General features: G+C 44.7%; 1 protein-coding gene across 4 annotated transcripts in view; it reads right to left on the bottom strand.

Moving 5' to 3' along the window:
- The window catches only part of zmiz1a (zinc finger, MIZ-type containing 1a), an 89,253-nt gene extending 65,126 nt beyond the window's left edge, over nucleotides 1-24,127 (bottom strand). For 3 of the 4 annotated variants that reach the window (XM_026354840.1, XM_026354846.1, XM_026354841.1), the window contains exons 1-2: nucleotides 23,938-24,127; nucleotides 1,894-2,009 (exon numbers count right to left, since the gene is read on the bottom strand). The gene's annotated coding sequence lies outside the window, so the exon portion shown is untranslated. The remainder of the gene's footprint in view (nucleotides 1-1,893; nucleotides 2,010-23,937) is intronic. The other variant, XM_026354842.1, reaches the window with a different exon arrangement.
- Nucleotides 24,128-25,818: the final 1,691 nt, after the last annotated feature.

Raw genomic sequence — 25,818 nt, 5'->3', positions numbered from 1 at the left:
CAGACATAGTTATAGTTTTCTGCAGGTTCTCAACTGGGTGAAACACTGTTTGGAAAACAGAGCTGCCGTGCTGCTGTGCTTAAATCACTATTTTATGAACAACAAGTTGCCTGACAGAATAAATAAATACAGGTTAACATCTCTCGTAGTGGGTGATTGCAAAATCCAAATAACAGAGAGGAGTTCTGTGCATTGTATGTGTGCAGGGTTGATGTCATCACTTTCCAAAAGCTCTGTGTTCCCTATTCACATCTAGCTACAGTGGAGCTAGATCTGTGTGCGTAAGCTCTGCAGTGGAAGTCATAAACCTTTGATGAAGAACTATAAATTTTATGTGTTAATATGGACAAAACAAACTGTAGGAATCTAACCAACCACCACACACTCAAACACACTCTTCCCTCAATATCAGCTTTGTCGCCTCACAATGGCCACAGTGTTCAACAGTGTCAACACTGACCGCACTATGTGGCACTAACATTAAAAATGCATCCAATCAAAGCTGCAGAGGAAAAACACTCCTCTGTAAACGGCAACAGTCTGTAACATGTTTGCAGTGATGATAGGCTTTCTAAACAAATTAAGCCAGAGGAGCTCTACATTAGTCATCCTGGCTGGGTGTCTGGCCAAATTCTGCCTCAATTGCACAGTTGTTTGATCAACTGTTGGTGCGCTGAGTATGTGTTAAAATGAGGAAAAAAAAAAACACAACAAGATATGAGACCATGAATACAGTATGACAGCAGCAGAGAGAGGCAGGAGAAGTGGTCCTCCTATACTTTCATGCGTCTGTCGTCACGCGCTTCTGTCACACACCGCCGCTCTGCTCCGTTAACTGGCAGCATCTCGCTTTCTGTCGCTGCGCAATACTCGTCACTCTGTCTCTGGTCCACGCATGTGTCTGTGTGTCTGTGTGTCTGTGTGTGTTAAACCTGTCGCTCTCTGTGCTCTGACGTCCATGTGCTAATCGCTTTGGCTGATCCCTGCTAGTCGCGCATGTGTGTACAGTGTTTGTGTCTGTCTGCGCATACGTGTGCATGTTGTGCGTTTGTGTGGAGGGCAGATGTTCCCCAGGCAGTGTCACTGCTCACTGCTAACACACACACACACACTATGAAAGACTAACCACCACTTCATTTATTTATTTATTTGCCCCCGACACCCCCCAATGCTCCTTCTTAATCACTGGTGGTAAATAATATAGGAGGAGGGTGGCAGAGGTTAGTGCCACCCTGGTACTACTTTAAAAATGACAATTGTACCAAATTACCATGTCACCCTCAATTCGACTTTTTAATTAGACCAGTGTTGTGGAGTAGTGAGCTAATTAACATGTAAACTAGTAGTTTAATCACAGTTTGCTGGTAGTTCAACTGCATTCATATTTACATTCAGGTGATTCAGGAAGCTGAATTACTTATTTTTTGGGGGGTTTTGTTTGTTTTTTTTTGTACCTACTGAAACTACAAACCAAAACTAGAAATCTGCTTTACTCTACTCTACACTCTTGCTTATTTGCCATATCTGCCCACTGCAAAAACCAGTGTTTTTCGAAACAAATGCTAGAATCAGGGCATCACGGTTCTGTCCTATTCTCCCAGCACTGACACTGGCTCTAGGCTTGTCGGCGAAGACTGGCTGGGTTTTTCACACAGAGCCAAACAGGATCCTGCACAGCTCCTCATAAACAGCAGCTGCAGACTGCTCAGTTCCCAGCTCCTCCCCGGCCGCCAGCACAAGAGGGTCCAATCAAAACCAGCCACATTACTCCCTCACTTTGCCTTTGCATGCCAAGTCTGCTCCGTGTCAGGGGAAAGAAAAAAAAAAAGCCACGACAGAACCTAAGTGTGTGCACAATCACTGAGCTGTGGATTAAAAGAAGAATCTGTTTACCTGTGTGAACTTTGACCTTGGTGGTACTGCCGATTTGGTCGCCTCCACCTCCCCCAGCCTACCCTTCATGTATTCCTCACACTAGATCCCTCGCTGACTGCTCCTTAAACAGTGATCTGAGAGAAACACAGACAGGAGAAAAGGCTGTTAAATTTCTTTTAATGGAATGCCAGGGAGAAGCTGGTTCAGACAAAGGACAAATGTATCACAGAGAAATACACCTCAGTGTTGAAAAATGCATGCAGGAAACCATGAGGGAGTTTGCTATACTGCCCCTTCTACTCTACCTCCTAACCCTGCCGGAGAGCCAATGAACCAATGAACAACTGCACCACCCATCACACTGCCATGCCTGTAAACTGCAGCAGTCTTCTATAGCCCCCCACCCACCCAAGCAACCCCACCCCCCGCAGCACAGGAACAATGTCCTTCCTAAAGGTTATCAGCAGCCAGGCGCTTGGTCAGCCCTCATCCTGAGTCCATTACACACAGAGCAGTGAGATTCACTGCCTTAATACACCTCTCGTAGTTTCTCCTCACAGCCTCGTCGCACATTTTACAGGCTAATACTAATTCAGACTGGGCCCCGAGCACGCAGGACTCACCACACACACATACCGGTTTTGGTTTGGTTTCTACGGATTAAAGTTTCCAGTTATCTGCACTGCACTTCAGTGAGATTGCTGTACATTTTGTTTTGCTCTTTTGATTAAGATCACACCTCTCATCAGCAGCGTCTCCTGCCAGCTGACTTCAGCAAAGTCCTAACAAGCCCCATTGACTGTAAACTGACAGGTACAAAGACGCTAACCTGGCAGCATTAGGGCTCCAAACTAACCTTAATTTGATTCTTCTTTACAAATTAAACTAAAATAAACTTAACATTATTTGATTTGTTTTAACAAAAATAAATTTCTGAAAATAAACACCTGCTTTTTGTTCGGCCAGGTACGTTTCAGTATGGAGTCCAAAAGTATGGGAATGCAAAAGATTTTTCACATGAGTAATACTAGAAGGAGCCACAATAATGTCTACGTGACCTGTTTAAGTGTTGACTGTCTCAAGACTGCATGTAAAATCTAAAATATCACATGTAGCTAGACAACAACACACAGATGGTTTTTGCAGGAGCATTATATTGACTAAGTGTTGAATGGGGGGTGGGGGTTACATACATCATAACACCTGCTAGTTCATTCATTTAATCCATGAGAGGGGAGCATACTGAAGAACAGACTGTGGGAAGAAAGGGTTGACTTTGGACTTAGGCCAAAAAGAAGAGGACAGGGTGGAGGGGAAACCCATAAATACACAGGGAGGCAAGCAGGTGTTGCAGACAAATGTGATTTACAGGGTCCATGTCCCATACAGTGCTGACAGGTAAGCCTATTAGGTTGATATTACCCAGCTATAACACGCACCAATGGACCCTCTTAAAATGTGTGTGCAGCCAGTGTGTAAAGGTGATGGTTTTAAGAGTGATATTATATGACACTGTTAAGTTGGCCATTCGTTATGTTCTAAAAGTTCCATAATTACATCTTTATTGAGCTGAATAGTTGTTATTTATTCTATTACACATGTTTTCAAAATAATATCATTTAGCAAGCACAAGAGAGACACAGTATGACTAGTTTCACTACGCAGGTAAAAAACACTTCTTCCTTCTTCTTTTTTTTTTTTTTTTTTTATTACTGCAGAGGTTAGATCGGTTTTCCGTTTAAGAGCAATACTGAGCAAATGTTTTTTCTCACACTCTGAAATGATATCAGCCTTCAAAGCCAAAGAGTGCGAGGAAGAGCTAAATACTGAGGAGGCAGCACATTTCTGCATATTGGAAACTGTCGGGGAGCAATCACTGAAGAATGCAAACGTTTATGAGAAACTAAATGCACTAGAACACCGAGCGGAGATCTGCAATCGAGTTTCACTTGTAATACTGCATGAGAGACACAAGACTACAGGAAAATTGCTACCACTTGAGCAGCACACTACAGATGGTGTTGAGAGCAACACAGCACAAAGCAATGTGTTCCTTAATAATGTGGTGAATATTGCAGTGAAAAGCTGAGTGCTTCGTACCAGCTTCTGCAGACGCCAGCTTTTTTTTTTTTCTTTCCTCTCTCTCTCTCTCTTCTTCCCTGTCAGAAGTGTGAACTCTTTCATCCCAGATATAAGAGGCGGTGGTAAAATCCTCAAAGAAAGTAATCGCGTTAAATGAGGTTTGTGTCTGTATCCATGACTTCTCCGTACGACTGTGTGCCTGCGTGCGCTTGTGTGGTCTTGTGGGGGTTATAGGTGCCCATGACGGACCAAAAACTCATGCCACCTTTGAATTTAAACTCTGCGTCAACTCTCCACGTGAGCCAGTCATCTCCTGCTTCACAACGGTGCTTGGCATTACTTTCTTAACGCGAGGTAATCATATCTGATGATGTGGCTGCTCATCGACGGAGATAAACCAATTTTCTGCGCAAACTCTTTCAAGTGATTCAAATGCTGAAGATGACAAAGCCCAAGTTAGCTTGTTAAAAGCCTTTAACACCACAGCGTTTACTTTGGCTTCCTGGGGGGAATCCTAGTCTCAAGCGGCTGCTCCGCTCATACACACAGACTCACGCGTGCGCACGCTCCCACACACACACACACACACACACACACCTTATCATCCAAGGCTGAGGAAGCAGGAGGGCTATAAAATCCAACCTCATCTCCTTAAAACAGGCAGGGCCGTCCCTTGGCGTCTTAACACAACTCATCAACTGTTAAACCAGAGAGAGGCAGAGCAGTAAAAATCAATGCCCCCCAACACGGCAAACAGCAGTCAATGATGTTAGGTGGAAGAAGAAAGGGGGAGAATTTGCAGCAGTGCCAGTGGCGAGGTGAGGAGGAAGGAGGGAGGGAAGGAGGGAAGAAGAAGGTCCATGTTAGGCTAAAAGCAGTAGGCTAATATATGTAATTAATTACCTCTATGCAAATAGAAGTCTAAAAACAAGAGAATGCAATTTAAAGCAGCACAGTCTGAAATCGATTGGTACTGTGAACGAGAGAAGCCATTTCCCTCCAGCCAAGATAAAACACTTTACTATGAGCTGTCAGATACTTATCAGGAGGAAATTAGCAGAGGAATACCATTTTAGCAAAACAAACAGGTCAAGTGTTTCTCCTCCTCCAGTGGTCTTTCCCTCTCCTTTACTCTCTCCCACTCTGATATCATCTGTTATTTCCTCCCGTTTAAATGCCAGCAGTGAGGAGGCCGGGGCGGCGTTTCATTCAAACTGATCATTTGTAATAAAAAACCCCATGCAGGCAGGCCCCCGTGCGCCGGCAAGTGCGGGCTGTTGTTTGAAACGGAGAAGATGAGGTCTCCGGTTTGCCTCGGTTCCTGGGAGCAACCCCAGAGCCTCCCAGCATACACACATACACACACACACACACACTGACGCAAGTCCGTCCTGGATTTTAAAGCCAGATCTCACCAAAACAATATTTGCTTTTTTGGCCTGCAGTCAATGTTCCTGACTGAAAAGAGAGAGGGGAGGAAAAAAAATAAAAGAAAGAAAACACGTACAGAACAGAGCACAAAGAGATGTCGAAGCAGGCAGCAGCCCACACAACACAGCGTCGTCGGAGAGAGAAGAGGGCAGCTCGGCGTCAACATCAACACCGGTTCTGCAGTCATCGCTCAGCAGGTAATTATGATAACAACGCGTTCCCTAGGCAGCCTCTCTCTGATTTAGTTTCTGAGCACTTACCCTTCCTAAAATCTCCTCCCGATAACATCTGATATGATTACAAAGTCAAGATCCTTTTCAAGGAGCGCCCACTTATGTGCCTCTAATTTGGTGTATAGTAACTCTCCCTCCTGTGACTACGCAGTGATGCTTCTCGTCTTATTGTGTCTGCTTCTCATCTTATTGTGTATGCTTAGTTAAGATGTTGCACCACTCGGATTTCCATAACATTTCGGAAAATGCCATGACACAAATGAACCTCACCTACCAACGCCATCTGTTATTGAGCACTCCACTGCCTGCTATTACCTTCAATTGCAAACACAGCTTTGCCACATGGGAAAATACATCATTTCATTGTGTCTGTTATCATCCAGTCTGAACAGTGGGAGTTTGGCCCTGAATGGAGTCAGTGGAGTTGACCCTGTGATTACCTCTGCGGTGCGGCATTTTCCTTGGCTGTCATCATAGCCGACCCCTTAAACAGCCAGTGCTGTTCTGCAACAGGGCTAGGCTGTTGACATACTGAAGACATTTAAGATAATCCCGGAGATGTCTCTGTGTTTTCCAAGATTACATCTTCAAAGGGGAAATGCGGCCGGCAGCCTCCACTTGAAAGAGAGAGATGCGGAGGGCTCTTGTTCTGAAGGAGGGGGTGGAATAGCTCAAGAATGCAATCATGGTTTTAGAGTGGAAGAAAGCCTGTCCTGGCTGGCTAAACTGGCAGGAGGGTGAGAAGATAGAGAGGGACGGGTGGTTGAAGTGAATCAGACCTGAAAGCGAAAACACACCTGTTGGATGGAATAAAACAGAGGGAGGAAAAGACAGACTCTCACCTGGGAGTCCTGACAAAGGTCGTACTGTAAATCACACAGACCATCTCTGGCCTGGTCATGCCTTTTATATCCTTTGGTATGCTGTCATGCCAAGGTGGGTGCGTTTCACCCTTTGAACTTGACCGTGCAGGTCAAGAAATACAGGTCATATAATTACCTGAGTGATATTACCTAACAATATCTTTACTTTATCCACACTAAACGAACATTGTTTGCTACAAAAATGTTATGAAATTATATTTCCCAAAATTCTTTCAAGTGTGTAATTGAAAATACTTGGCCTTGTGTTGTAGTATGGAAGCGCAATTCTGTGCTTTGAAAACACTTCTGTCTTTCACCATAGCAGCATACATGGTTAACTCTTAACATCACTCGCAAAAATCTGTGTGATGCTCATTTTGGGTTAGGATTTGGCCAGTAAGGTTAATAAAGTTTGGATAAAGAACTAAAGAAAAATCTTAAATATTTCAGCTGACATACTGACTGTACTATAAACACGCGGATATGTAATAGTATAAAATACTGATTCAACTAAAGGCATCAGTGCTAACAGCATGAAATCACCGCAGTCTTGGATGGTGAGTAACATTAACCTCTACTGTGTCATCAGCAGCAGTACATTTATTAGCAGGCACCACCTCAATTATTGGGAACACAAATGGATTTTACCTTATTTGTCACATGGAGTACAACCTGTGAAAACTATTTCCTGTGTGACTCTGGACGGAGTTTTGTAACGTCTGAAAAAATAACCCTGATGCCGTCATCGGGGTTATCTGACATCATGGCACCATGACAAACCGTAATATGATGGGTTATCTCCGGGCTTACAAACTGTTGGATTTAAACAGAGGAAGTCTATGAAAAGAGAATAATGAATGGCATTGTTGGGAGTGTAGGATCTCACACACAGCCTCTGTTGCGTCACTTCTAACTATTCTTTGTGTAACTCTAATACTGCATCAACTAATACTGGTTCCACTGCTATTTTCAATGCTACACTACTAAGTAAACAACAAGCTTTTCAGGCCACTTTAACTTCTCTTCCGGATCAAAATGGGACAAAGTGTGGTGTTTAGCAAGTAAAGTTGAGTTAAAGTTTATTAATCCCTACGGGGAGATTTGTCCTCTGCGTATGACCTATCCTGACTATTCAGGACTTAGGAACTTCCTGCTCCCTGGGCACTGTACTCTGTGTGCTGTAACTCAGCTGATCATGACTTAACTCCTGCGTCGCCTCCAGGCAGCTCTCTCCCCACAGTGTGCTATACGAACTGCATCATCACAAAGCATTTTTAGATGCTTTGCATGACATCTGTGAGGAGCTTTGAGCTGCTGCCCAGCTACTTTACATCTCCCGCCATAAAACAGAAACTGGAGATGTTAACCGTAACGTGTCACACTCACATTGCTTAGGAAGTATTAAATAAAAGCAAAAAGAATTATGACTCATGTCTGAAACAAATGTCAGCAGTGACGTCCTTGGTGGCTGTGAGCACCTCTTAATGACTCACGGATGTGGTTGTTAACGTGGCTCTGACGGACACAGAAATCACTTAGCAGTATCCCTTCTACCTGTGATAAAATTGGTACTAATCATAGTACTGGGGAAGGGGATTCTGAGTAATAACAGCAAGTAGCAGTAAAAATCTCAGAGTGGTTTCTTCCTTTTCCGTCCAGTCCTCCTTCTCGGCTGGCTTTGTGACGTCACCAGTGAGTCAGCGACCAGAGCGGAGATCAAAAAGCACAGAGTGAGGTCTGTCTATTATCAGCTGCACATACTGTACGCCATGAGAAGGCACAAAAACACCCAGACAAAGAGGCGCAAGTCACACAACCACCAGAAGGCTATTTTTGAGCCACAGAAGAGGAGGAGAAGCAGGAAAACAAATCTGTCATCAGCAGGAGGCTGGGACTGAGTAGACGAACCAGTTGAATCATAAATGGGTCTCACAGAAAGGAACTTGTTTTCGAATGAGTGACAATAAACAGCAATAAAAGTCTACAGTGACAAGGCAGCAGCAGCTTTCGGTACAGTATGGTTCCTCTGATCGAGCTCTGCGGTGGGCCCCTCCTCCGCCACCCTAGCCTCAATGGCCACGGTTGAAAAATTAATGCAGCAAACTGACAACACTTAGGGCCTCTCTCTCTCTCTCTCTCTCACCCCTCCCCATGTAGCAAACAGGATCAATTACCAAAGCAGGGATCCACTCAGGAGCGCTAAAGAAACAAGAGGCACTCTCCATCACAGCTGCGTGTGCAAGTGTGTGTGTGTGTGTGTGTGTGTGTTTGGGGTGGGGGGGGCTTATGATGAGCAGAAAGAGGAGGAGGAGGTGGTAATAGTCTGTTTGCTTCTCTCTAATGACAGCAGCAGAGTGGATTAGTGAGCCTCCTAACCCATCAGCATCACTCCTCCCAGTAAGTGACAGAGCATGTAAATAACCAGTTATGGCCACTAGAAGGAGGAAAGAAAAGAAGGCAGACAAGGAGACCAACAAACGGAGAAAGTCCTGTGTCGTGCGAGTTTTTCATCTGTGCGCCTTCATTTGTATGCAGGGGGAGATTTCAAGGAGTTCAATTTCTACAACATCAGCCAAGTAATTCAAATGCAGCACATCTGACTGGAGAGGATAACATAAAGAAAGGCATCAGCAGAAATGGCAGCAGGCAGTAATCCCCCCGGCCAGGCCACTCGTGTTTGCTTCGCAGGCAGGCAGCACTGTCAGTAGCAGCACCCATACAGGCCTTATCTGTGGCAGCCATAGGGCTCTTCTAATAACCCTGCTGACACTCCGCAGTGCACGGACAGACAGGAAGACGGACATGCAGACAGGCAGGCAGACAGGTTTCACTTCCCAGTTAAATAAAAGACCTGAGCACCAGGTAACAGCTTTATATAAGCTGTCGCTTTCAACTAAATGTGCTCCACTGTTGACTGCCCCACCTATTAACCTTACGCACACACATGCGTGCAATATGGTCGTGCACATTTTGGAGCGCCAGCATGCTTGAGTCTGCACTCAAGCATGCTGGTGCTGCAGCCCCAGTAGGAGTGTATCTGATCCTCGCGTTATTATCACTATACAGAAGGTCAAGCACAGTGCTTCCAGCCTGTTCTTTGCAATTTATGCCTTTGTGCCATTACCTCTGTTCACATTAATCTCCATCTGTAAATCTAATCACACTGACTCACCGTCACAGCTCCTGGTGCTCTCAGGACAGAAGCCTCGGCTGACAGGAAACTGTTTATGTAAATACACCACTGTTGACACAAGACGGGCAGCACACTGAGCCTCTCTGCTTTGATGAGACACACCAATCAGGGCACAGATAAGAACGGCTATCACTTTATTCTTTCTTCTCATTTACTGTCACCATTCATCACCATCTATACATCCTTCCTCCTTGATGTACGCTTCATATTCGTACGCTTCCAGGAGCATTTTTAGCTACTTGGCTCAGATTGAGGTTGCTGTTGCTGCAAGGAACAAAGCAATGTGCACACGGTGTTGTAGGGCTCCACGTGTAGTAAATGAATAACCTGAATACTAACACCAGTAAATCAGGGTGACGCAAAAACAGGGCATCAAACAGAAGCAGTTCCAGGTGTTCTCTGCATGTGTGCCAGTCATAATCATTACCTTCAGAAAGGCTCCACAAACACTTCAACGGTCATGAAAACATCTACTCTCATGTGCCTTGAAGCAGCCTTGGAGCACTTTGAGCACAGAGGCTGGACGCTCCGCTCCGTGACTGCCACATGCATGTATAAAGACTTAATCAGGACTCCGGTGTGGAAGTACAGTGGCGCTTTCTGAAAGAATTCCCTCTGCAAGCACTGATGGGGAACCTTGGCGATGGCACAGAGAAGCCCGAAGGCCTGTCAGCTCGTTTCCATGCAGCTCAAATCAGCACTGCAGAACTTCTACTGCTTGCGCTGACACACACTCACACACTGGCTGACATGAATTTCCAGCAGCACTTCAGACATCCACTCCATTTCTTGACATCGTACTCGACATGTGGTATGTGAGATTCCCACCATAAACACAGAGACATTGTGTGGCATCGCAAGATAAAACCCAGATATGTAGAAGAACAGTGATGTCAAAGCATAACCCGAACTATATCAGGAACGGGGGATCCGTTAAAGGTTATATTAAGTTTATCTGGCACCAAATGTTAAATTGACATTATGTTGTTATAATTATATGCTGTAGCACAATGTTAACCTAACCTGATACCTACACAATAGTTATATGCTATCTTCTAGGCTTTTCATTCAATTATTGGAAACATCAACCTGTAATAATGTCTTACAAGTGCTTTCCTCTGATGAGATGTAAGCGCAACAAGCCAATGCCGAATGCTGCAATCGGTTGCAAAATGCACGGCATACAATCCCCAGATAAAGAGAATTTTAGGAAATCAATACAAAGCCTTAATTCCTTTGACAGATATTATCAACTCAAGATTTCAAGATGGTGACTGATATTTTATGTGCCACCAGAATGCAAGGAGAGAGCTTTTAATAATTGATTGTGCTGGAGCTGGGAGATTTTTAACCGCTCTCCTCCTGTTATCAATCATTAATGGAGTTTCCATCAAAAACACTTCAACCCCTCAAGTATCAAATCTCTCTTGAAGGTGGAGGACCCACATTCAAACACCCCACTTAATCAAAGGGCACACGATGTGCTCTCTCTTTTTCTCTCAATTTTGCTTGTGCAAATTAGGATAATAACAGCACAAATTGCGAAACTGTCCACAGCACAAGTGTAAAAAGTAGGCATTTTAGCTGAGGTCTTCTTGCGAGTGATGGGGGTTAATGGGAAAATTCTAGATGTTTAAATAGCGGAGAGGACACACAGCCTGCCAGCCACCGTTTTTCCACTTTGTTTCTCCTTTTACTGTATATATGCAGAGCTGTGTAAAGCGTGATATATCTATATATTCAGCTCGCCCCGCTTTGTAAAGCTGCAAGGCCTGCCTGGTCAAAGTCACGCAGGACACGATGTGCATCAGCGTTTTAAAGGCTAGAGCCACAGCGCTGCTTCTACCCTTTAAAACAACCAGAAGGTTACACACAGCGCTGAACGCACACATAAAAACACACACACAGACCAGAGTCAGCTAGAGTTTACTGCTTTGGACTGACTTTAAGGGATCAGCCAAGATCCTTCAATCTCAAAGTCCAGTCGGGGTTACATTGTGTTAAATGCACTTTATCGCTGCAACATTTCATCAAACATCACCAGCCTCAAATACCGCATGATCATCATATACCTACTAGACTACATTAGCGCGGCATTTAAGTGATAGCAGAAATGACTGAGTATTCCTAATTACCCATCAAGATGGTTTTGACAGTGTTCTGTGTGCCAGTGATCAGTGTCATGGCGCAGTGCCAGCAGCAACTCCGCTCTGTTTGATTTGTAGGCGAGTAGCGGGTGGTACAGCATCAGAGCTGCAGTGGCACTCTCTTTCACGTTCTCTTTTCCCCTCTTTCTCCTCCTGGCACCCCACACCCCCACCACCGCTCCCCCACACACTTGCACTGTCCTGTTTCACTGACTCGACCTTGCCTGTCATCAGTATAAAACACCTTTTTCCAGGCTGCTGCATAACAGGCGCGCCGAGAGGACACAAAGAGGTTTCTGTTGGAAACATTTCTAGCCTCAAGAGTTCAGGTGCAAAAGTAAGCAGGATGCATCTGGATTTACGACACACGACTGCTTTTATTTAGACATGGACGGAGGCATTGACATGCAGTACACTGCTTAAATAGCTAATTGCTTAGTGGACAGAAAATGCATGATGAAGTCGTTCATCAAGCAAAAAGGCTGAAGCAACATTTGAAATTTCTAACAATGATAATAAAAAAAATATTCTAGCTAAAATCCAGTATTTATGTTTTGAGTGGCTTTTGATGAACACCATTTGCCACGAACCCAAAGTGTCAACACAAGGGTGAGTTCATGAACCAGTCGACCGGCAGCAACAAGTTCAGACATGTCAGTAATCAGGAAGGAGAACATTTTTGCATGAAGTGATCGATCAGAAATAAAAAAAAAAAAAAAACTAATATAATAAATACAAATTTGACTCTATGAAAGCTATAAATGTGTGTGGAAGACGTGTAGCCATTGTGCAAACATATGAACCCATGAAAAAGAGATTTATACAAGGAAAGCATACTGTGAACCCTGGCTACTGTACTCTAAGTGAATTGAATTAATGCACAGAGCCAGCCTGCTAATATTTGTTTAGTGAATGTTATCTGAAATTTGCAGCGTAGCTAGTTTTTTTAATGTTTTTAAATTGTACATTGGCTCTACTAACTTTACACCAGAGCCAGCAGTGCTACGGAGGGACTGCTCTATGCACTGATAATATACAGTACATCCACCCTGTGTAAACATCTATTTTGAATCTTACTGTTCTCTGCACTTTAAAAAGCATTCCCATTCAGATCATGTAGCCATCATTGGCTTGGGCTCCAGCCAATACCGTGTCACAGGCCAATTATCTTTGAAAACATAACAGCCACGTCTACCATTTATCTAATCCCAGTTTGATTTCCATCTAAGAGATTGGTACTAAGTAAACAAGATGTTAAGATATTCATTTTTGAAAGGGACCAGGCTTCATAAAAGGGGCTAATCTGCTTGTCACACATGTTAGCCTTTTACTTTTGACTCTGCTGACTCACATGAGATGAGCTGAATCAAAGCAGTTTCAGATTCGGTGACTCAGGAGCTTTGGAAAGCTCTGCGTTGCTGTGGCATGGAGTTACAACAAATGGCTCTACTGTTTTATCTTAAAGGACCATACCAGTGGACTTGTAGACTCTTGCAACGTTGCCCATATCTCAGATTATTTCAGTGAATGAAAGGTGTTGTGCTCAGTGGACAGAATGACTCCGAGCTGTATCATCTGTCAATAACTTTGTCAGCTTCCAGTACCAGAGGCATACAAACAAAAATGGGCACGTACATGGCAACAAGTGAGACTGAAGTTTAAGCAAGACTGAGGACTGAGCAGTACTCTCTGTTTTAGAAACCTATAACTACACCCCAAAATAATCCAACCCTTCTACTCCCTCACTGATATACAACACTTTCTAGCATTGAGCAGGTGATATCAACAGGTGAAATGCCCTCTGAACTATAAATCAAAACCTACTCTGAAGGCACCTATAAGTCAACCTCTTCATCAGCCTACAGGGTTCCTCATAAGTAACATGGTTTCCAAAAAAGATCAAGTTTATAGTTTGATTTCCAAACTTGCAGGCAGCCTTTGTTTCCATTAAATTCACCTGATCAACCTGTAGAGAGCTGAATCTTGTTTCAGTAGGACTATCCTCCACTGAGCATGTAATGTGAACGCTCGACACGAGCGCGAGAACCATTTTCAAAGCCGACAAGTGAAAGCTGAAAATGCACAGCTCTGACAAGCCGTGTTCTCAGCAAATCAAATCGGAGTGGCAAGTGAGTAAACACAGATGTGAAAAAGAGCATGTGATTTTAGTTGTTTCCTGCGTTTCCACAAATGTTGCTCTCATATCTCAGATGTTGTAGCATCTTCCAATGCATCACCTCCCAAATGCAAATGACGTTTTGCTCTCTGCTCTCACCTGCATCACTGAAAAACTGAAAAAGAACATAACTTAAGGGCACTTAAATACTCTGTGCACTGTGGATTGTGATGGATTGGTTTGAAGTCTCTTTAAGTTGCATTTCATAATTAGTAAAATGAACTGAGAGAAATTGCACACTTGAAGGTAGGAAATCAATCCGAAAACATAAAAAAAAAATGTATGTACACGTAAAATACAGTGTAAGTGATTAGTAGTTAATGAGTTACAACATGCACAAACACTGCTATGGTTCTGTGACAGTCCCTCTTCAACATTTCTGCTGGGTATTCACCAGTTTTGTCACTTGGCACAAATGCACTTACTCTGAGAAAAGAAAGTTGCCACTGCAACATCAAGAAATGTCAAAACACTGAGGGAGATCAATACACGGCCATTAATCCCTCAAAAAGGTATGCGAAGTATCAAACTTGGCAGACACTGTGCATGTCAATCCACAGTTACACTTTCTCTAACATAACTGAGCAGCCACAATTAACACTCGTTTGTTTATTCTGTCATTGGTTTTGTTATTAATGGTATTGCCCCAGGCACAAAGATCCAGTTTAACTGTCAAAATCCTCTCTCTCAGATCAACTGCGCATCATTGCAGCTGACAAACAGTCTGATAAAACTGACATTTCCGTCTACTCTTTGCACCTGTGAGTCTAAGAAAGAGCCTTATCAGGAAGACGTGGTACACTGCCAGCCTGGTTTGACTTTTATACAGTCCAAACGACAGATGCTCAACATAGAGACAACAAACAGCTTAATACCCTGGTGTGCGCGCGGCTGTGAGCAATGTGAATTTTAATGAGAGAGACAGAGAAGCAGAGACACAAGAAGACCAAAAACACAGAGACGGAGCTCTCAGATTGTCTCCCATGGTGTTTGGACTGGCGGCTGCTACTCTTCATGACCCCGATGCTTCAAGCCACAGATCAGATCAGGGACACTGTGCGACAGATGTCTGCCCTAGCGCTCTGTTCCAGGCATGAGTGCTGCTGGCAGACACACCAAAGAAGAGAGGGAGGAAAAAAAAAGCACAAGGGAGAGAACAGGGTGAGCATAGAGGAGAAGAAGGATGGAACGAAAATGGAGAGAAATAAAACCAAGAGGGGAAGGACGGACGGATGAGGACAGCTTGCTGTCGGAAATCAGACATCACGCTGCACAGGCGTCATTCACGGGACAAGATCCACTTTGTCGTGTTTCTGTCAGACAGCAACCAGTTTGGTCAGATAGTGGCACTACAAGTTTAAACATACCCCGAGGTGTGACTCGCACCCTGACTGTCCCGGGGAGGAACAGGAGACCTTACACGTACTAAATCACTAGCAGTGCTAATTTTTTAAATGTGGAGGCTGTTAAGACGATAAATAATCTGCATGGAGCAAAAAAAAAAAAAAAACAAGTTTGTGTCTGAATCTTGAGCAGAAACAGGGATAAAACTAAAGAAGACAGTGCTTAGAAGCTTTTTATGCCGCTACACAAAACTCAACATATGACCTCTGCACAACAAATGTCCCACTCTACTTCCGCTTTGAGGAACAACACGGAAAAAAAGCAGATGAGAAGAGAGAAGAAGGGAGCTAATTATAGCCTCATAGCAGGATGGCCAGAAACAAAGTTGATTATCATCATCGTCAAGAAGGCACAAAGGAAACCTGCTGCCTCCCCCCTTCCGCCACAATCCAATAGAGAGGCTTTTAGCCTTCGTAATGATTTAGAAAGTGACAAGTCAAACAGATTTACTGTGACAGCCTGAAAGGGACCAGCACGAACACTATTATTGTTCACGTGACCACATCCCTCCACCAAACCCCTCCTGCATGTTACAGGGGACAGCGAAGAATGAAGCTGGCTCAATAGAGGCAGGCAACAAGCCTATTGAGTTCCCCCTCCGCTCAACACGAGTGCCCTTCAAACGAGAGGGAAAAAGCTCTGCTTTGAGGAAGTTAGTTACTTAAAGCTACAGACAGCAAGATAAGGATCTGGTCATGGAGAACTTGTGGCACAGAATAAGTGGAGATACCTTTGTACAATTTTAACACCATTACCCGAGGTTTATCAGATTTAATGAGCCATGAATGCAAGGTGAAAATTAGCTGCTTGCAAGAGCAGCGGAGAACGTTTCTACAACAGCCTTGTTCATTCCGGTGGCCATGAAACGCCATTAAAAACTCTTTAATCTGCAAAGGAGAATCATTAAAAATGGAAACACTGGGCAACCACTGCACCAAGCTTTTCATTAATATTAGCTTTTGAATGAGGAAAGCGCCTTTTCTGCTGGTGTTTTCCATCTATATTCATTGAAAGGTATCTTCTGTGCCCCGAGTTACAGGATCTACATTTGACTTTAATTTCCGTAGCCCTGAAATATGGAGTAAATTTATGTTTGAGTAGCATGAGTCCCTCCTGGGCTGAGGCCTGGTGCGGCTTTTTTTTTTTTTTTTTTTTTTTTTAACTCTACTTTTTCTAGAAGGTGAAAAACTCCTTGGCTGTTTCAAGCTTTGAAAACAGAGCCACCCCTAAAACCATCAGAGCTGGCGGCAGAGGGATGTGTGTGTGTGTGTGTGTGTGTGTGTGTGTGGAGAATTCTCAAGGAGCACAGACCCTCAGGCTACGCAGATTCAGTTTCCCCCTTTCTGGCTTCCCAAAACAAAGGAATTCCAGAGAAAATCAGGGCAGGACCTCACCCCAAGCCACCACGGCTGCTGCTGCTGCTGCTGCTACCCCCACTTCCCTCTCTCTGTCTCTCTCTGGCTCTTGCTCATGCACACATTTCAAGGCAACGTGCACACACACACACACACACACACACACACACACACACACACAGCACAGCAAAAGTGATTTCATGCAACCATCAATGAGACACACCTCTCCTGTTATACAATCATGTTGACATGATATCCAGAGAGACGTGGTTACAGAGACATGACAAGGAAAAGAGGGTGGGTGTGTGTGTGTGTGGCTGTGAGGGGGGAGGTAACATACTGTTTGGCCCTAATTCATATTTGTGTCTGCTGCTGTTGTTGACCATCGTTAACCAGCACAGACTCAAACGTCAGCTTGCTCCATTCAGACTGCAGCCACACGCATTAGTGGGACATTGAGCAACAGCCTCAAGATGTTGTGGGTCGGGCTGTGGTATGGCAAACTGCCTCCCCCTCTCCTGCTCCTCCTTCTCCTTCTCCCCCTTACTCCTCCAAATAAATGAGTCAGACATGAAACGTGTGATGTCCTCACGTGTATCTTTAACAATGTCACCACATGCCATTCATTCCACTCAGCTCCCATCAGGCAGCCAAGTAAAGGTTACAGGATGGCTGTGAAAACAATATGGCTGAGATGGGTAATAACTGTATTCGATGCTGCTAATGCATGTAATCTGGAATAATGGGTGGTTGCTGAGGTGGGAACAGACAAAGTGGAGCTTTTAACAAGTTCCAGTTCTTCTTTCTGCTTGAAAATTGACTGAGGAGACGTAAATCTGAAAAATTAAGGATCTGATTTTTATCTTCTGTATCCTATTCCCCAAACCCAAAACATTATTTGCTTTTTTATTCTAATATGCACCTAATAATCAGTTTTTATGTATAAAATACCATCTTAAGGATGCAAAATAAAAAGCTCAAATATTTTCGATAACAGACATATTTCTGATTAACCCTGCATGCTTTAAAAATCATAAAACACAGGGACCCTTGGTGTTTTGTCAATAATGTTTGCCAGATAATTAAAGAGCCCTGGGAGACAATGATAAACACTATTTAGAGGCTGATCCCTGGCAAGAGCCAAGCGGTGTATCATTGCTGTCTCCGGAATACACACGATTAGCCTGGTCTCATTACTGATATGATAAATGATGGCTTCGACTGTGGCTTTGGTTTGCTGGGAGGACGTACTTTCAACAAGGGAAGATTAGAAAAAAAGTGGCGAAGCACACTGCCCCTGTAATAGACCTGGAAAAAACGAGAGATGGGTTATCTGCAGTGTGACAGCAGATAAAGTTAGTAAAATGTAAAAAGTTGGGCCTGTTACAGACTGTTACAGAACACTAAATTATAAATGGCTGAGATCATAAAGTGGACTTTTAAATTCAAATTATTTGTCTCTTTTTTTCGTTTCACTCCTCATCATCCACCTTCTCTCTCTCTCTCTCTCCCCGTCTCTCTCTCTCTCCGTCTCTCTCTCTCTCTTTCTGTGAAGTCAGTGCTGTAGCTCGGCCCTGGCCCACCAGTCCGTCTCTCTTTACAGTCGGTGTATCCACACAAACGTTTAAAATATGCCCCTTTATCTGAGCTGCCCAGGCGGGAAAATGAAAGGGATGTCAGTGCTTAGAACCCTGGGAAAGAGCCTGGCTCAACTGCCAGTGTCAAAACCGAGGGGAGGGCACCGAGCGGGCAAACACACTGCACACAGTAAAATACTTTTTCTGTCATTGAGCAATGTCACAAAGCAGTGAGAACGTGGTTTTAGCAGGGCAGTGGTGCTCAAGATTATATGCCAACATGATTTGATGGAGGGTAATAATAATAATAACAACAAAAACTGCTTTAATTAACAGACCACAGCTTCCTTCTGCCTCCAAACTGAATACTTGCTTCTAATATATACTTCTGCAAAGAATGAAAGCTACTGTGCACTATTGTGCTTTTGCTCTCCATGCACATGTTTGAATTTGTGCTATTCGAGAGCATATATTGCATACACCTACCCCCACCACCACCACCACCACACCACACCCACACACACACACACCATAACTGCCATTGCAGGAGAAGAATAAATGCTGTCTGTTTGCATTAGTAAATCCTAGTTAATTTACTTTGTCCGAAAACAAGGAAGTATGTATCCCTGGAGGCCATGTTGGAGACAATTCGACCGCCTTCACAGAAGCTCTGCCATCACTCACATCTCCCACGCAACCTCCACCAGAAAATCTGCATCACTGTTCACTCTGAGAGACAACAGTGCCGACTAGACAAGAGACTGTTTATAGCACAAATGATATTATAAACACAGCATGTGGCACAATATACTTAGAAAAAGATTCATTACAGGCTATAAGCTGCAACAATTTGCAACATGCTGTGCAGAGGGTAGCGACAGTGTATTTAAAATTAATTCACATAATCTGGAAACCTCTTCAAAATGTTGTTTGGAAACAGCAGATATTAACTTCTTGATTGACTCGACCCAGCAGACGCTCGCCTTCGCCGGACTGGTTAGTCTAATACCTGGCATGCACTCAAGCTCCGGGCAAGCTGCATGAGAGCACGCCCGAGCACAGTCCTAAGTGGCTGTCTGGCAAATGAACCCATGTGGGACACTGTGTAAGGTGTGAAGACCTCTTGGAGGAGGCTGCAGTCTGCGCTGGCTTGCAGGCATGCTCCGGTATCAGGAGAGACAAGGCAAACACGGCAGATCAGTGCTGAAACCGTAAACCCACTGACCCAGCATGAAGAGGGAGAGGGGACTAATTAGTGACTGTACTTACAACTCAAAAGGAAAGGGAGAGAGAGATGAGGAGACGGGAGGGAGCGGGGGGGGAAGCACACACAGCACACGCAGTTGGAGGATGAGGACAATGAGTTTGTTTAGCTTAAACAGGATTTACAAGCCAAACAGACACACGCCAACGCCACTCACTGAGACACATACTATCACTTTTCCCTCTCTGTTGCTACCCCTTTCTCCTGCCGTCTCACCGACACAGGCTCACAGCTGAGACAGGCTCTGTGAGGATTTCATCAGCAGTAAAAAAAAAAAAAAAAAAAAAGTGAGGGTAATTGCTTGCGATGGTGAGAAGTCTTGAGTGCAGGCGGCAGCGGTGGGCGAGTGGATGGATGGATAGAGGGAACATTTTGTTCCTCCTGTGCGGGCTCTCATATTGTTCCCGGTGAGGCCGGGTGTCATTTATGATTCAAGGGCCCCAGTCTCTCAACGGATGGGAACAGGACATGGCCATTGTGACATCCCCCGCACTCGTTTCTCAAAGAACATCAAATCAAACATGCATGAGACGCTGACAGGGGTGGGCCAGCAACTTCTATCTCCACTCTCCCTTTCTGCACTCTGTTTCACTCGCTTGTCTCTGGGACAAAAAAAAATAAAAATAAAAAGCACTTAGGAGGACTGCATCTCCCCAATGTTGGGAGATCTCAAAGTTGAAGTGAAAAGGAAGATAAGCTGATATTAAACCATTTAAACAGATGCGCGTTAACAACACAACAGGTGACAGACAGTGTGCAAAGACGCAGCATATTCATTTCAAGGCAAAATCATTTCACTTGACAGGCAGCTTACAAGAAGTGGAACACACCAAATGTTTATTTATTCAGTGAAGGGTTTTGCCGAGTGTTCTTGAACTGCACCGCCCTGTTTCACACACCTGGGAACCGGCCAGCACAGCCACAGTTGATCAGCAAACAACACCGTTTGTTGCAACATGAGGTGAAATGCTTTTGCTGCAAAGATTCTGCATCATTCACCGTGACTCTCCTGACTTTTACAGTCACCTCAGGAGGCGGTCTAACCAGCCATGTTTCAGCCACAAGCCAAACCTCAGCGCAAGGTTTGCAGCTTGATGGACAGTGGTGACAGGCACATGGCATTGAGGTTTTCTTATCCCTGCACCTCTTGCTGGTCGACTGATGTCATCACGGTCAATAAGCAGCACGACTTGCATCAGCTGTATTAGTTACACTGCAATTACCAGGTTCTAACTTGAAGAGAGCTTAACTGTAGACTTATGGGTAGAATTACAACAACATTTAGGAAGTAGTTAAGTGTCTGACATGAGGGCACAACCTCAGCTCAAACTGAACACTTTAAGTCGTAGCTCCCTCCAAGCCCCAACTCTTAAAATTAGTCTTTAAAATGCTGTGAGGCAACACAAGTTTTTCCTTATTAAAAGACCAAAATAGGCACATTGAAAACAAAGGCCCTGTCTAGATGAAAAGTACTGCCAAGTCGAACCACAAGTGAGACAGAGAGAGAGAAGGAAGGAGAGAGAGCGACAGAAACAAAGGCTGACTTCTGCTCAGGACACGAGTGGGTGGGTTTGGGCTCATGGCGAGACACCAGACTACAAGAATCCATGTCAAGCGAACAGGCAGCGAGGATTTCACAGCGCTTCTCCAACCAACGTGAACAGCTAGACGAAATGTCAGGTTGTCAAAACATTGTTCAGCGTTCGCCAGGTTTCATTCACTTAGCGGGCTGCAGCTGTGCCGACACGCGGTAAACAGCAGCAACTTGGTAAATTGCTGAGTAACACAAAGCAAATTAGTCAGACTAAAGTAATTAGTTGTTTTTTCCCCCCCGTGCATACTCGCTTCTCGACAGGGGTTAAAAGACACAAAGCAAGGTGCACTCAGTGCCTTAGTGCTTTCTGTGAATAATCAGCGTGTGCGATCGAGTGATTAGATGGTGCAGGCGGTTAAAGCTGAATTTATGATATAGATTGTTACGTCTAGATGTATTAGATGCCTGTTAGAATAATACTGCTAAAAGTGATACCAATACATTTGAAAACAGCCACACTGCACAGTCATCACTCCAATTGGATTAAAGAACAATCATGTGTGGCTGCAACTTGTGGCGTTGCCAGTGCACGTGTCGTCTTCCTGTCTTCATTTAAGACTTCAGCATTTTCCCGTCACATCGTTCTTTCACATTATGGCACAGACGCAGCAGAGGAGATGCAGTCACACTGAGCACTTGCATTTTGCGCCCAGCTCTCTCTTAGACAGCCTTTGAAACCCCCCAAATTTGATTTCAAAGTGAGTCTACTGGAACCTTTAGCCTGCTTAGTGAATCAGACGCTCTTCTGTCTTGTCTCACAGCCTGGCTGGCTGGCTGGCTGCTGAGTGGCCCCATGAGGGACAACAGAAGGAAAGAAATAAATAAAAACTCACACACAAACACTGAGTTTCAAACATCTGCAGATGGCTTTAATTCCTTTGCCCTCTTTCTTTCACAATTTATCAGGTAACCCACTCTGAACAAGTGCGCTTTCTTTTCATGCTTCGCTGCGATGACTTAAAGCCGCTATTGGCTCCTCAGAGGAAGAAGAAGAAGAAGAGTTGAACAGCACTAATTAATGTGGTGCTGCTGACAAGTGTTGCTGCTGAAACAATTTCATTACATCACCAGTTTAAATTTACCAAGAAAGGAGACACTGGAGGGTGCACCCATTCACAATCTGTTTACGTTCTGACTGAGACCGCCATGCAGGGAGTGGACACAATAACAGGAGCACCTGCAATACAATGCAATTCTCCTGCAATAAATACAGACTGTATTAAGCCTGTAGTGCTCTCAGATGTGTCAGATTTAATTAGTAAAAAGAGTTTTTGGTGTTTGATGAAAGACTGAATATCCACAACTGTAATCTCTCCTGTGTTATGATGATAGCACTATAGTAACATTAAGATGTGGTTGGTTATAGATTAGATATTGTTGAGCATTTTTTGGCATCTCAAACTCCACCACTTTGACACAATTGCGGATTTGCTGCTCTGATTGTGCCGATTCTGCTCCTAATCACGCTGCCTTCAACTTCAGCTTCTTACCAACTAGCGTAAAGACAGTATGTCACCCCTTTCCAAAGTTTAACTGCCCTGTAGCAGAGAGCACTTGGTAATGAAACGGCACAAGTCTCCACCTCCTCCTCCTTCTCCTTTTGGGTGCCCCGTCTCTGCTGCACTCTGCCCCGGCTGGCTTCACATCCCAGACGGGAGGAATTTGATGGGGAGGGTCCATCAGACTTTAGGCAGAAGGCTACGCCGAGCCGAGCAGCTCATCCACTCTGCTGCGGAAGCGTTTCGAAAATGTGGTACTGTTGGTCTCACACGGTTTGAGATCAAGGAAACCACACGTACAAACTCATTTGTACTAGAGAGTGTGTGTGTAGGTGTGTAGGATCCAGTGCAGGTAGATTAGTGGACAGAGTGGACGCAGCCAGCACAGTCACAGCTTATAATAGAAACACTGACAGCAGATTAAACTCACTGTGAACAAAACTACTTCTCACTTTACTAGAAAGCCACACTAGAGGCACAGTCACAGATGCTCAGGAGTATCCATGACCTCACACTAGGGGCCACTGATCTCTCCATGATCCCTCAGAGGATCCAATCAACACAATCTGTGTTATCAGCTAAAATCAAGGTGGCAAATGCCAGTGGAGCTGCATTACATAGTGCACTTTAACACAACAGGAACATATGGACGTGCCTGCTAATTGCATTACAACAGGTAGCCGATAATAGCCTTGCAGACAGTCAACAAGCTCAGACACACTGCTGGCTGTTAGCTAAGTGACATACATTCTCAGTTTAGCATCAACCGAGTCATCAGCTGATCGAAACGAGACATTCACCCACACACACACACACACACACACAGAGAGAGAGAGAGAGAGAGAGAGACCTGCAATCACTGAGTTACTACCACATTCCTCTCTGGTGTCTTCACAATGTGCATGAGCCGATCGTGAAATGATCCTGCAGACACGCTGACTTTGGGCTATGAGGCTCCAGCGCAAACTCGTCTCCACCAGGCAAGAAACATGGGATATAAAAGCACACACACACACACACACACACACAAGCACGGATATTACGCCGCGTAAACGCCGCTCACGCAACCAGTATCTGCCCCCCTGACACGAGTCCATCAGCCGCTGCTAGAGGTTTCCAGGAGGTCACCCTATTGTTAGCAGGTAGTATCTGTCCAGCGGGAGGCAAACCCCATCTTGAGCAAGCCACACACACACACTCAAATCCCGCTTTGCAACAAGAAAATAACCGGGCGCGAAACTTACTTTCAGCGCTGACCTCCGTGGCAGATCCGCGTATTGTTTCTCCAAACCTCGTGCGTACGGTCCTCCTCTCTCTCGCTCGCTCGCTCGCTCGCTCCACTTCTCAAAGACGACGTGAGAACCCCGGAGACGGTGCGAGTGAGTGACTAAATCAACTACCGTAGAGCACGGCAAGTTGAAGTGTCAGATTACACTGGCTATTCAGTTACCAGAGAGAGCCGTGCTCGGCGGTCGCCGCGAAAGCGCGACCCAGACTTCGGCGGAACGACACCCGCGCGTAAAAGGCGCAACGACGCGCACTGGAGCGGACCGAGGCTCCCGGCTCCAGCTATTGTCTGGCTCTGGATCATTACAGTGTCTTGCTTCAGCACTGCCTGCTGTAATCAAACCAGCCATTAGTTAATGCAACAATAGCGTATTACTAAGTTTAACTGCAATTTGTTAAAAATAAAGTCAACTAGACTAAACTCAACCGAGTTAACAGCCTAAAAATAACAACAATTATACCAAGATGTGGCATGAAACAGGAATCAAAGAGCGTTTGCATTTTGGCAAACAAATTGCTGCTTTTATTATTAATGGATATTTTGTGTTATCAATTTATTATTAACTACGGAAGCCGATAACGGCCATCATTATTTATATTCTTATCTCCAGATAACGAGGGAATAACAATTATTGTAATCATTATAATTAATTATCAATCATCATAATTAGTATACCAATAACATGTAGTATTGTTTTTATTATTGTTGTTGTTGTTGTTGTTACTATTATTAATAATACAAATTATAATAATTAGGTGGTGATGGGAATGAGTTACATTTTCGTGCGTGTGCGTGCGCGCGCAAGTGTGCGTGTGTGTGTGTGTGTGTGTGTGTGTGTGTGTGTGTGCAGCCTGCGCCCCCCCCCCCCCCCCCCCCCCCCCCCCCCCTCACCCCCACCCCGCTCCAGCAGCTCTGGACTCCGTGTTTTGCGGATGGCCGGTCTCTGGTGGAAGCCTCGGAATAACAAAGACGTGTTTGAGAACAGCGGCAGGCTGGGCTGAGCGGTGACGTCAAGGAACAATGTCTCTCCTCCCGACACGCACATACAAGCACGGCGCACACGCACGCACACACACACACACACACACACACGCTCTTCTGTCTTCCTAGTCAAGCGAGGCTGAACTGCCCAGAGGGAGGGCCGCTCAGCTCGCAGTGCATCAGATAGAATCACTCACTCCCCATGCTGTGCCTGCACACAGCATTTCCTCAGTTTTTATTATTTCCTCTGTGTTTTTATTATTATTTTTTATTTTTTTGCAGAAAAAATAAGAATATTAGGGCGACAGATTTGTCACTGCAAATAAACCATAATAATAAAAAGAAAACAAACAGCAAAAGTAGGTCTTGTGTCTGTTTGTGTGTGCGCGCTGTACAAACACCTTGTGTCTGCTGGCTGATAAATTTAGATACAAGACCATCAATACAGGTGACACGATTAGGTGTGCTGAAGGGTAATTCACTATTTCCCTTCACGCCGTCGGTACAGGGGTCAGATTCCTGTCAGCAGCTCATGGCCCAGGCTTTTCTCCTCTTTGATGAGAAGGAAGGGGCTGCCATCCTCACAGCTTCCTGCCTGCAGGGCTTGTGACACTGATGCAGCGACGGGCTGAGCAGGGTATCAGCAGCAAGAGTGTGCGTGTGTGTGTGTGTGGGGGGGGTGAGTTTCTCTCTCAGTGTCTCAAGGACACCCCAGCCCCCCGGACGAAGCTGCTATCCGCAAAGATGGGGACAAATGCGGACAGTGACATCACCGACTCCGGCAGTCAGTCATTTTTATTTCAGGGGCTTGGTTCTTCCATTGCGTTTGGGTGAGCAGTCAGTGTCACAGTGTTGT

The sequence above is a fragment of the Anabas testudineus genome, chromosome 15, assembly GCF_900324465.2.
Source record: "Anabas testudineus chromosome 15, fAnaTes1.2, whole genome shotgun sequence".
NCBI lineage: Eukaryota > Metazoa > Chordata > Actinopteri > Anabantiformes > Anabantidae > Anabas > Anabas testudineus.
This window is presented reverse-complemented; position numbering and strand designations above follow the sequence as displayed.